The 13,758-nt window shown below is 36.1% G+C and overlaps 1 protein-coding gene and 1 long non-coding RNA gene across 4 annotated transcripts in view; one reads left to right on the top strand and one right to left on the bottom strand.

The window, feature by feature from the left end:
* Positions 1 to 13,758, top strand: part of Hipk (Homeodomain interacting protein kinase) — a 215,727-nt gene that overhangs the window by 25,447 nt on the left and 176,522 nt on the right. The window lies entirely within an intron of this gene.
* Positions 2,479 to 12,445, bottom strand: LOC147077717 (uncharacterized). The gene is made up of 3 exons (XR_015072227.1): positions 11,226 to 12,445; positions 5,329 to 5,626; positions 2,479 to 4,215 (listed from the first exon to the last, which is right to left on the bottom strand). It is a non-coding gene; the product is annotated as an uncharacterized LOC147077717 (long non-coding RNA).

The raw sequence follows: 13,758 nt of genomic DNA, 5'->3' as shown, positions 1-13,758 counted from the left end.
AATACCTACTCTTTATGACTTCATAATATTATTATGGCCTCAGAGTAGCGTATGTACATAATAATTTATACATATCAATGTTTATTGGATCATTTCGATTTTTTACGGTAATAATCATGGGTGCGGTGTATTATATTAATAAAATCATAACGTCTTAGTAAAAGATCAACAAAAAACATATTACTATTCTGCAACAAAAAACAAAAATGATAACGCTGTATGTAGGTATGAAGTCAAGGCTCATCTGTAGGTCGGGTGTATAGAAAGGGCGGGGAGATTTTAGAGAGCTCCATAGATATTTATTATCCGCAAAATATCCGTGATAAAATCACACATGTAAATTTCGGCTGTTCCATACTTTCATGACACTATTTTATGTTTGCCTAAAATATTTTTTAGTCCATAGAGGTACCATTCGGTACCTCAGTGTTGTTAAGGTGCGCAGATGCCATTAATTTATTACTGTGCGAGTAGTATGTAGGCGGGTAATATATTATTGTTTATGGTCGCGATCGCTGACAGTGTTTTCTACGTTTTTGTCGTATCGTTCGTCACTACCAGCCCCGCTCTTATTTGTTACCCGCACGAACTATCGAACCTTTTTATCATGCGGTACATTTGTAATTGGTACCTACTTACGATATGTTTTGTCTACTCCTGTCTCCTGAATTGTTACCAAGGCCGACTATTGGCAGGCCGAGGCACTGAATTGTGAGTTTCTTTGGTAGTGCTAATTATTGATTATTGTAGATATTAGAGTCTTCATGACTTTGCACTCGGGTTTTAGGGTGAAAATGGTGTAATATATTCTAAAAATATTTGTTTTAGATATATTATCTGTTTATTTATTACTACATATATTAATACAAGTGAATATCATTTGATCTAATTTTATGCGAGGTAATCAGGCAAATAGGTATATCAGTGTAGAAAAAATGCGAAAAAGGTGAACAGTTATAAAACGTACACTCTACGATCCAATCAATTGACGTATTACCATGTACTTCAATATGAAACTACAAACAACAATTTCGTGTCTCGGCCTGACTATAGTGGGCCTCAGTTGCTACATTTAAATTGCGGTAGTATACTTGAATTACCAACTGATACGTCGATTCAGACTAAATGTGTTATGTTATTTTGAATGGAGCAATACTTTCACTACGTACACATGCTAAATTAACATTTATTATTAATCCATTCGTCGGGTATTTAGCCAGTATTAGGAGGTGTTTGTAACTACTCAATAAATTAAATGCATTTGTGAATATCCGCGTCACTACTCAGCCGTGTCGCAGTAGTCGACTGTAACCGACTTTATGTTTTATCGATTCCTCAGTTGATATCCGCTATGGTATGGCTTCCCGATCTATTACCTACAGCTGTTTTCAAACCTTTCTAAAAAAATCAATTTCCTTTAACCGCTATAATATAAAATATTATTCTTCCGTGACGCTCGTGCAGCAAGGAGAATGTGTACGTATTGACTTTTGGTATCGGCACTTATTTTTGGTTTGTTGTAGTACGGATTGATTTGACGATTGTGACTTCCTTTAAATGTCCTAGTTATAGCTTTCCAGCGATCGGCACCTTGAGTGGGCGACCCATGGCCCCCACATCTTGAAGCAGGCCCCCAGGCTAGAATCTAGAGGCTAGAAGCCCCCCCTACCTATTCCTAAGGTTAAAGTCAGTGTGACGATCTACAGTTGCGTAATACAAATAGTGTTCAAGGTAAAATTTAGGGTATTTTATAGCGATTTTTTTGTATTTTTAATACACGCACTTGAATTGTGGAGTTGTCGTATATCGACAAACAATAATCGAAAATTGCATCGCACAAGTACCTACATAATATTTTGAAATGTTAGTATGTTTGAAATGAAATAGCTATAAATGCAATTTTGTGATGTGTGTTTATCTCACTTGGCTGGTCGATCCGCCACGCCGGGCCCTCCTTAAGCCCGGGCCCCCAGGCTAGAGCCCTGTCAACCCCGCCCCCCCTTGTGGGGGCCATACGCACTTGAATTGTGGAGTTGTCGTATATCGACAAACAATAATCGAAAATTGCATCGCACAAGTACCTACATAATATTTTGAAATGTTAGTATGTTTGAAATGAAATAGCTATAAATGCAATTTTGTGATGTGTGTTTATCTCACTTGGCTGGTCGATCCGCCACGCCGGGCCCTCCTTAAGCCCGGGCCCCCAGGCTAGAGCCCTGTCAACCCCGCCCCCCCTTGTGGGGGCCATGTAGCGACCCTCAATGCTTCCGCTGAAGATGAGTTTTTCCGAATGTTCGTTTTTCCTTGTCATGCGACTCGCAAAGGCATGACACCTTAGGTATTTGTTTTTATTTTATGAACCAATACCAAAGACGGAGAAGGCGAGATGTGATTTTTATATGACTGATTTTCCATATTTTGTTGAAACCTGTCTTTTTGTAACTTGATAACTAATTCCACTCCTTGAAGTTTGTCGTTGTTGAAAAGTTGACTCTTGTATTATGATTTTGGTTTTTGGATTCGTTTATAATTATATCAACACAGGATTATACTATCAGTCAAATGAGTCACCTACTCGTCGACTTGTAAGATACATACCTACCTACATTAAACAAGGTATTAGAATTAACACGTTTACTTCATGACAGAATGCGGTAGTATTTGTTAAGAATATTTAGACTTTGCCTTCTAATGTAGTTAACTGGCACATTAATTTCGATTAACATTTTGGTTAGCAGATTAACTCTGTGTCTCGCCTACATCTAATCTTCTTTCTAGTTTTCTTTGTAGCGCCAGAGCTCAAACGTGGTTGGCGTTTTCACTAACTTGCCAACGGGCAATCTGCTTCCCCGTAATTATTTTCCAGTTTAAATTCTGTCCGTTTTCATCTCAACCAATGTGCATTACATGACAAATCTAGACGCTTTTTTCTAGACAGTTTTTCTCCAGCTGACCCACTTCCTGTCGGTCTTTCTTAGTCCTAAAATGATTTCTCGTCTACTATAACATTATAATTAATGGTTACCTTCCAGTTAGTCTAAATTCTACTTAAAGATCCAATTAACGAACTTTCAATTTCAAGTGTTATTAACATCTACAGACTTTGCATGGTCGACAACCCGCCGATATATTTTCACATACATTTTACTTGTTACCGCACAAACACAATCGTATTACAATAATATAGAATAGGGGTTTAAAGTATGACATATTTCTCATAGTCCCCGAACATAAAATGGTGGGATGACTTACTTGCCTTCTAAATTATATCATTTTCTAATACAAGTTACTTATTAATACCGTTGTCACCTGCGCCAGGTAAATAACTTTACTATGCGGTTGGTCTTGACCGTTTTTCAAAGCCTGCTGCCGTTTTATTGTCCATACGCGCACCTAAGGAAATTGTATGACCCTCAGAGTAATGATAATAATATATAGAGAGCGCCTATTGTTCGGCAAAATGAAGCCGTGTTTCTTGGGTATAACGTACAGTAGGACCTCGATTTTATTTATAAAACGTTAAACCATCGTCTTGCTTCTCAGTACGGCTACCAAATTTAAATACAACATAGTTAACCATATTATGTTCTACGAAAATAACTAAAAATAATTACTTCCCACTAACTTTAACAAAAAAACAATAAATTTCAACATCCATATTTACCGGCGACGTTTCCAAAAAATATGTAATTCAGTCGTAGAAATTCTATCCTACTTTAACGCATAGTGGGGAGGTATAAGCGTGGCGAATACTTACTCACTCGCACTTATGGTTCGTTTTTGTTCATGCCTTTGCATGAACCTTTTACTAAGGTGGGTGATAAACCCGTGCGAAGTGTGAATTTTAATAAAATCTACAGGCATTGGACTCCCGAGCAAAAAATACATTGGTTTATTTGTACCATTGTTTAATTAATACTTTAAATCCCTCATCGATACACCATTACGTTGCTCACACTGGGTATTTCTTATTCTTTTCTGGTTAGCCTGGTTACTGTGTTTTGTGACACTAATTTTTTGTACTGTATTCGAACGCCAGTGGATTCTGTCGTTTGACGATTGCTGGATGACCTTTTCCACCCGGCGATGGTGATAGTGGTTTGTAAGCAGTAAGCAGGAACTTGAGCCCGACTTAATAATGTCTCGTGCGGCGAGGCTTAGCGCCCACCGCCGATCGAAAGGCGTGTGCTCGATAATAATATCGCGGCCTGTCTAATGGTACGTTTACATTTGACACTAATATCGTCATATTTATGTATGACACAATATTCACTTAAGTGTAAACAGTAAGTATATTTGTATCTGCCACTTATTTTGCTTGTGTCGACTCTCACCTACCACTTATTCAATCTACTTATATACGCAAATGTAAACACCGCGTTTTCGACAAGTTCGAACTTGGAGCGATATATCACCGAAGTTGGACCACCGTCTACTTTTATGTCAAGTACCTGACACAATATTCGTAGTTTGACAGGTACCTAGTGAATTGCATATGTATATTTCTAAAACAACGGACAATCAATAATCATAGGTACACCATGAATGTATGCCCAACGTTTACGTTAATAAATGTACTGTAGCGATCTGTCAAAAATCATAGACAATGAGAAATAAATCGGATGTGCCGTGTTCTATGGATTTTGTTCGAAAATAAAATATCGCTTGTTCTCGGCACATACGATTAATTCTGATGCACTCTGTGAAGAAAAAATGCGCTTCAAATGGTATTACCTAATTCATTTTGGCCCACACCTGCACTCGTATTAGGTACGATAATATTATATTGAATATGCAATGACGATCAAGAGCTAGATATCGCAATGTTACTGTTAATCGTTCTTCTACGCATTTCTGAATTGTGTGTCTTGTTTTTTGGCAAAAGGTCCAATCTTGCAAACTAAAGTTCACAAATTGAGTTGGATCTTCGATTTTAAACTCTGACATTAAACGGAAGGCACCTAGTTCTTCTCGTCGCTGAATCCATTCCCGCACCCATCTAAACCATTTTTTCCTCCTTTTTGTTGCCAAAAGACTTAAAATAATAACACTCGCTACTTTCTTTTTTAACATTCCCATATTGACAACTGACATAACGTTTTTGAGAAGTATACAAAATAAGTGTCCGAATAAATTACAATATCATATGTAAACACCGCATATATTTATTCCAATGTTGCCATTGAATAAAGTGTCGAGACTTTATTTCAACGAGAAGTATACCAGAATTTTATGTCAGATCCATGCAGGTGTAAACAGTAAATGAAATTTTATGTCCGACACATAAAATAAGTATAACGGTATAAGTGTCAGATGTAAACGTACCATAAGCCTAGCCTTGTCACCGCCAACTTATTCGATATGACACGACTACTTGTGCGGACGGGGAAACCACGCCTGGGAGGAAAACCGATGCAGGAATTAAACTCGATCTAAATATTTACACTGCATTGGAAATTGATATTATTATGTTGATTTTCCTGGATCATTCGTTACCTAATACAATTATTGTATACTACTTGAAAAAAATAGTTAACTGATAATTATTAGCAAGTTCAAGTAAGTTACAACACAACATCTTGGAGTGATCCGTGATGTCGGTTAGTAATTAAAGTAATACATTCTTTGATTTAAAATACCGATAACGATTAAACCGATCGCCAATGTAGCTCAATTTAGAAAGCGCTTCGGTGAGAATTAAAAGCCATTAGTTAAAATGTGTCGTAATTAAGTATGACCCCTTTAGCATTGTGGTCAATGTACGTGGGCGCGATACCCGAGAGATGCAGGTTCGATTCCTGTGGGGGTGTCTTACCCTTTTCAGAAAGATTTTTTCTATGGTTGATAATATATTTTCTCAGAAGTGTTTTCAAAATTATGTAGGTATGTATACCAATGACATTGATGTACTTACTACTTACTATGGGTGTAAATAATTGTGATATTGATTGATTTATCATCCATTAATAAACACGTACGTACCTACCTACTCTAATATATTTTTTATTTTGTCGTATAGATAGATATAAGAATATTTATCACGCCATGGTTAATTCAAAATTATTTATTTAATTTACATAATATAATGAACATGGCAAATTAAAAATTCAAAGCGTTCACGACATGACCTAAAAAATAAGTGTTAACAATATTTAAATAAAAACACAGGGTAAATATGAGTAAAAAAAACGCTACTGTCTTTAGCCTCATGGTATGTTGTAGTGTTTATACATAACTGAGTTATTATGAAACTATTTAAGCAGAAAAGGTCTATTGGATTTTCCTGGCGCTGACCACGTCCTTGTGGCCTTGCCCTGACTTTGAACCGTTGGTTTTTCTCCGTCTTCACACATGATCTGTTGACTCGGATTTGATTTCAACCGAAGATAATATTTTAATGCATTTCAAAATTTTAACATCATAAATTGGGAGCGTAAAATACTATACATTGAATTAGCTGTTTACATCAATCACACGATACGTAAAATGTATAGCGTTTTTTTGAAGATTTGAATGATTTTGAAGCTGAAGATGGACCCATTTAGAAATATAACTGCATAACCTAATCTGTCATTATATGCCGGCATTGTATGATTAAAAGGTTTGTTCCAGCTAGCGTTGTGGTGGTCATCTCGCTGTCATTCTGTGCATGCCTCAATTATGCCCAGCGGCTTTAATTCTGGTTCCGCAAACTTCAACGATGGCGAATGCTCGGACAGTGACAGTGCCAGAATATCAAATCACCCCTTTTTGGGTGATAGATAAATAACACTAGCAACACATAAATTATATTTCGCTGGTATTTTTTAAACTGTTTTGGATTCGCGCACGCGCACGAAAATTGACACACCGGTTGTGCCACGTTTGTATTTTGCAACGGAAATAAACCTTCTGATGATACGTGGTGGTGTAAGTAAACCTTGTAAATAATGGATGAATGATACGTGATACGGTGCCCTGCCGCGACACAATAGTCTTGCACAAGATGTGGCCGAATTCATTATTCGATGGAATAACATGAATAAGTAAAGACGCAATGTAAGTATGCGTTTCTACTTCGCGCCAAGTAGTAGTGTCACCTCACGAATCACCTACTATTAAAGTTAATCGCTATAGCATTTTGAATTGTGCTTTAATTATGTCACCTATTTTAATTTGAGAGATATCTTGATGCTAATTCTTATTGCTTCAGCTTTCCGATTTTCTCTTTAGAACTAGTCCTTTGTTTTAAGCACACTCATTATTGAGCGAATTGAGCAATTTGTTAGAACTACATACTGTCTTTATAGTCGTATAGTGAATCGATATCCAATAAGTACTATTTTAACACCGTTTGAAATACTTATTATAAATAATTAAGAAATTGAATAATATCGGTTACATCCGCCTCAATAGGGCTTTTCTCGACGGCCTTATTTTTGTACAAGCAGTTCTTAAAATATTATGTTTAATTGTTGATCATGTCTGCTATAAAGAATTAAAGTTGATATATACCTATTCAAATTTACAAATCGTAGACACGGTGAAAATAATTCTTCAGTAGGTAGCGTTACATGCGGGATGGAACTTGACCTCATTAATTAGTAGATGTTTTTCACACTTTCATTCAAGTATACAGTTTACCTACTTCTTCCTTGTAGATATTTCTGATTGATTCGATGTTTTACAATATCGCACAATTGTTGTAGTTTGATCAGATTGTGCGTCAATTATTTTGAATGTTTGTGCAATGTTTTGTGTAAATTTGAAGTCCATATTGCGCAAATCGTGGAATGGTGGACCATGCGTTCGTGTAGATATTTTTGTGCAATCGTTGCAATTAAGATTCTAATGTAAATTATTTTTTTATTATTTATCAATTCAATTGATAAGTGCGTTCGTAGAAGAACTTATACTATTGCACAACTTGATAAGTAATTACTCCGTTCTCTCCAGAGATGCATAAAAAGTGATTCACACTAATAAAATTTAAATATTTGTACACTTATATAGAGATTGCAATACCGGTATTTCAAAACCGGTATAACAGCACTTTTCGATACTTGTTTTGAAAATCAGACAATACCGGTATTGAAAGTGGAAACATGTATTAATTAATATAAAAGGGTAAAAGGATTGTACATTTTTTGTCGGGTTACGCGATATCTGGTTTACTTCTGTGGCTCTTCGCCGTCCTTGGTGACCAACAATGACACATGCTATAAAATAATAATATTTTAAAGAAATTTAAATTGAAAATTCAATGGGAAATACCGGTAAGTATTTCATTCGGTATTGCAGTCCCTACATCTAAATACAGAACTAAAACAGAAAAATTCCATAATATTTGTTCTCAATATCCTAGTATGTATAGTCAAATAAATAGGCACTCTATCGTGGGATAATGTTGGTTGCTTACTGTTTCAAGTAAGTCTATTTCTTCACGCATTTCATTAATAATTACCGGCGCCAAACTTGCAGTTGCAATAATTATTCAGTTGTCCTGGTGTTCAGGTGGTGACACCAAGTATTCGGTGCTAAATCGTCCTATTTCAGCCATCTATCTGTCCAACTCGACGAGATTCATTCGCAACACGATAAAATATAAGACAAATAATGTATACCATAACATCTTCCCAGGGTGGAACATATTAAATGACAGTAGCAGGCATTATTATTTGGAATGGTTGAAAACGAGGAAATTCTTATTCAACTAATCACCGGAAGTTTCAGTTGTTACGTTTCCTCAATTTCGTCAAAAATAAACGTTTCATTGATTTTATATAATTATTCAATATTTTTTGACAGTCTGCCATATTTCAAATTGTTACGTTTCATACTCGAATACCGAAATAGAGCCGCAGTGTTGCCAATCGTATTATTATTATGATTATTATAAAGTTTGTTCTCTATTTTTTATCTGTGTACCATGTACGACGTAAAACATTTTACCACGCCAAAATAGTTGGAATAATTTTGTTTTTTGTATCATCTTTTTATTGGAATCAATGATGTTTTACTGGATGAACCATATGCTCCTTTAAATGACCCCCGATTTTCAGAGATTCAGCCAAGTGGCGAAACTTGCTGTTTCAATATCTGCGGACTTAACTCAATTTACGCTCAATCAATATTTGTCTCGAAAACCACCTGGCATGAGTAAGCCCTATCTAGCTTACATCTTATTCTATAACTTATAGTCAACTCATGACGACTTTCTCTTTCTCATCCATAGAATGACTATTACAGCCCTTACAATACGGGTGATATTTAGGAATCCATGATAACGGTCTTAACGCATTACACCACCAACAGGGAAATATTATTATAAGATGATATTTGTAACATCTTCTTGTGGTAGGTACAGTTTTAAAATGACACTTGTATGGTAACTATGCATCTAGTATTCTAGTATAATACATCAATGATTGGAATGTAGGTAAGTACTTAAAATGATATCCCCAGAGCATGAAGAAAATTGGCAGCTCGAAACAGCTCTCATAGTAAATGCATTTCCGAAAAGAAAATTGTTTACCTACTACAGTCGAACTTCGTTATTACGAGGAAGATTGGACCGACTGAATTTGCTCGTTATAAGCATTACTCGTTATATCGTTATATAACATTTTTCGCGCCACGTTCTATTTAAGCATATAATATTAAAAAATCTGAAAACCATCGTAAAAATCCCCGAAACAAGGCATGGCATTTATAAACCACAAAAGAATTGTTTATTGTAATGAGCCGTCGGCGCTGGTAGGTACCTAGTGACTTCACAAAGCTTAAATTTTTAACATGAAATTTCAACCATATGCGTGGATACCTTTTCAATGTTGTCGGCGAAAACACCAATTACATACTTAGACACTTAACTAGTGTCATAAACGTAATCCGATCCCGGCGGCATCGGTGCGGTCGGATTTTATTGCTTAGTGTCGAAAATATTGTTTTTAAACGATCGAAACTTAAAACAGTTTTGCTCGGTATATCCGAGAAGTAGCTCGTTATAAAAGTGAATAACCGTATGGGGAAAACCAAATCTAAAATGTCAACGAATGTTTCCTCACTACATCCGAGATCTCGCTATTTCCGTGATCGTAATAGCGAAGTTCGACTGTATAATTATTTTTACCCCATTTTCGTAAAATGTACAATAAATTGTAATAAAAAAAATATGGCAGCACAGAATAGAGGTGCTAATGATTTTTGTTTTTGCCGCGTTGTTGTTGTTTTTAATGATCAAATTGCGATGCTGCCATTAAATTAAATTTGTTTTCGCCGAGCGAGTTCAATTGGAATAAACAATATTCCGTCTGCTTGCCTGCCCGCTACCTATTACGCAAATTCGCTGTTTTCGTAATAATTTTGCTTCATCCGCGATAGAAATAATGATAATTTGATTTTTTTAACGAAACCCAAGCAATTTGAGTAAGCATTGTTGGCTCTTTGTTGCTTCAGCTTATTGCTTTCCAGCCTTTTACACGTCACGGCATGCTGAAGAATATCTATAACTTTTAAAAACTTTGTAATTATCATATTTCGCATATTTCATGCGGCAAAATTGACGAAATGCGATGGGAGATGGCCGTCCGCATAATCTTTCTACAGGAGTCTCATTCCGTGCTTTCGGAGCTGCTTGTGTGGACACCCACATCCTCTGAGGACAGCCTAGGGGCCGAGGCCCATTCTCCATACACCTTATGGAGAGGTCTAGATTAATCGCCTTTAACAACGTGACCATTTATATTAAATTAACTATATTGGGCTTAGATTCGTTCGGTTGAATCACCACACACTTCCCTAGTATTGTGTCTCAAAATACTTGGGATTTGAAGTTTTAGTAGTTATTTTTAAAAACAGTACGTAAGCATTCTAAATTCATGAATAATCATTGCGGTTCATTGAAAATTGACTGCAGACGAAAACCAATGTTGCATTTTAATTCCAGTGTTTTTTACCATTTCATTGTTTACGTTATAGTTCCTGCATTATTCAGAAAATCCACTGGCGTATAAGTCATTTAATTGACTGTAAACTCGAATTATTCAATCGTTTAAAAAAGACAGTCGAATCCAAATTGTCATGAAATTGTTTTGTGGTGAAACGAAGTGGTCAATATAATAATATTTATTTTTCTAATGTGATGGTGATTATTAATTCTCTTTAACATTGCTTTATATGCTAGCGATTCGGTCCCGCGTGGAATCCGAGTGTGATGAATTTTTATTAAGGCTCTCCTATACGAGGGTGGGTCAATAAGTCCTTAGAAAAGCCGACAGGTGGCGCGACTAGTACTGTAAGCGGTTTGTTTTCATGCAGCGGCACTACCGATTCAGTATGCTGCGAAGTTTCAATCAGATTGGTCGGGTTGTTGTGTGTTTCTCGTACATTTAAAAAAAAATTTGCTTGTTTACAAAAATGGAGAAAATTGAGTTTAGAGCTGTTATTAAACATTTTAATATAAAAGGGTTAACAGCAAAGGAAATAAAAAATGAGTTGGATTTAGTTCACGGCATATCTGCTCCTTCACTTGCAACTATTTATAACTGGTTAAATGAATTTAAACGTGGTCGTACATCAACAAAGGATGAACCACGCTCAGGACGTCCTGTAGAGGTGACTACACCAGAAATGATCAATAAAATCCACGATATGGTGATAAGTGACCGAAGATTAAAGTTGAGTGAGATAATTGAGGTTACAGGGATCTCAAAAGGTAGCGTCATTTCTATTTTACATGACAAATTGGGCATGAAAAAAGTTTCTGCAAGATGGGTGCCGCGTTTGCTCACAGTCGACAATAAACGCAATAGGGTGGTGGCCTCTAAAGCCCTGTTGTCGCTCATGCAACGCAATCCGGATGAATTTTTTCATCGCTTTGTGACTGTATATGAAACATGGATACACCATTATACTCCCGAGACGAAAGAACAGTCAAAGCAGTGGATTGCGAAAGGCGAACCATGTCCAAAGAAGGCAAAAACCGTAAAATCAGCTGGTAAGGTTATGGCTACTGTATTTTGGGATGCACGTGGAATTATTTTCGTTGACTATTTGGAAAAAGGAAAAACAATAAAAGGGGATTATTATGCATCTTTATTGGACCAGCTAAAAAACGAAATTGAAGAAAAACGGCCTCATTTAAACAGGAAAAAAATCCTCTTTCATCAGGACAATGCCCGTGTTCACACATGTTTACGATCAATGGCTAAAATTGAAGAATTGAAGTTCGAATTGGTCGACCACCCACCGTATTCGCCAGATTTAGCCCCCAGTGACTTTTTCCTTTTCCCAAACTTAAAAAAATGGCTAAGTGGACAACGTTTTTTTTTCAAATGAAGAAGTCATCGATCGGACAAATGCTTATTTTGAGGACCTTCCGAAAACTTATTTTTCTGACGGTTTAAAAAAAATTGAGAAACGTCTAACCAAGTGTATTGAGCTCCAAGGAGATTATGTTGAGAAATAAAAAAAAATACAAAAATAAAAACTGTTTTAATGCTTTTTTCTAAGGAATTATTGACCCACCCTCGTACCTCAGCTCATGGCTCAGGCATGGTCTCAAAAGATCGTGACTAGGCGATGCGCGGATTGTGCAAATGACGCGAGCCGAACGAAATATAATTTGTCATAAAAATTCATCATACGTCGTTTTAATGTTATGTTTATAATTATATTCATAATAATAATAGTATATTCATTGACATGTTTTCTTTTTCAAGTACATGCGGAACGTTTTTTAGTCATCTTTACACAATTTAATAATATATTCCTCCGACGCCATCACAAAACCAATTGACGCGCTCACAAGTCGACTATCGCTTTCCGACTGGGAACGCGGCCGAAATTACGTCCCACATACTGTTGAAAATTATCTGCCGTTTCACTTATATACGCTCTTAATAATAATTTACTGAAGGGTTGAATAATACCATTGCTTTATAGTTTATATAGTCAGTCATATTGACCAGGAGAATCAGTAATGATTGTCATTAAAAAAATGTTCGGTGTTTTCTTACTTATTAATTCACTGCAAACTAATAAATTCGTTGTCCTCAAAAATAAACGAACTTCATAATATATGTAATGCAATATACACCACAACGAAAAGCCTTCAGAAAACCTGAGCTATTTGTTACATGCACTCAATATAATTAATTATGTTGTTTATGAATAAATCTCGACGTATTTACAGTTTTCGCGTACTTTACCGGATCTTGCTGGCAATACTTGATTATTATACTGTATGCGATGAAAAGTGAGCGATGGCCGCCTTGAGATATTTTTTTTTGCGATTCAGTTACATAGTTCAAGATTACTATGTAACGCAGTCTGTTATCGGATTTATTCTCGATCACCTTTCGCGGAGGTCTCTCTAACTAGTCATCTAAATGCACGGATTTATATGAATTATTTATTCGTTTTGTTTTTATGGACATTTTTAAATTTATGAGTCTGTTTTCATTTGATAATAAATACTTGCCTACTTGCAATGCATGCATTTATAATATGTGAGTTCTCTTGATACGTACGTCTACACATGTTATTTTTAATGCACACAAATAGAATCCATAGTGCGTAATACATAATATGTTTTAGTGGTGGTGGTTATATTCTGTTTCACACGAGACACTGGTGTCTGGACACCGGTATCTCTGGACACTGCATATGTATAAAACATAAATGATCGCGACATACGACGTGTGTCTCCGTCTGAACGCGCCCATTCATTTATTTTTGGAAATTCAACCTCTCGAGACACCTGTGTCTCGCGTT

Source organism: Rhyacophila brunnea, unplaced genomic scaffold (assembly GCF_057557595.1).
Source record: "Rhyacophila brunnea isolate RB1 unplaced genomic scaffold, BYU_Rbru_1.0 scaffold_12, whole genome shotgun sequence".
Classification (NCBI taxonomy): domain Eukaryota; kingdom Metazoa; phylum Arthropoda; class Insecta; order Trichoptera; family Rhyacophilidae; genus Rhyacophila; species Rhyacophila brunnea.
Note: the sequence above shows the minus strand (reverse complement) of the source record. Positions and strands in the feature narration are given on the sequence as shown.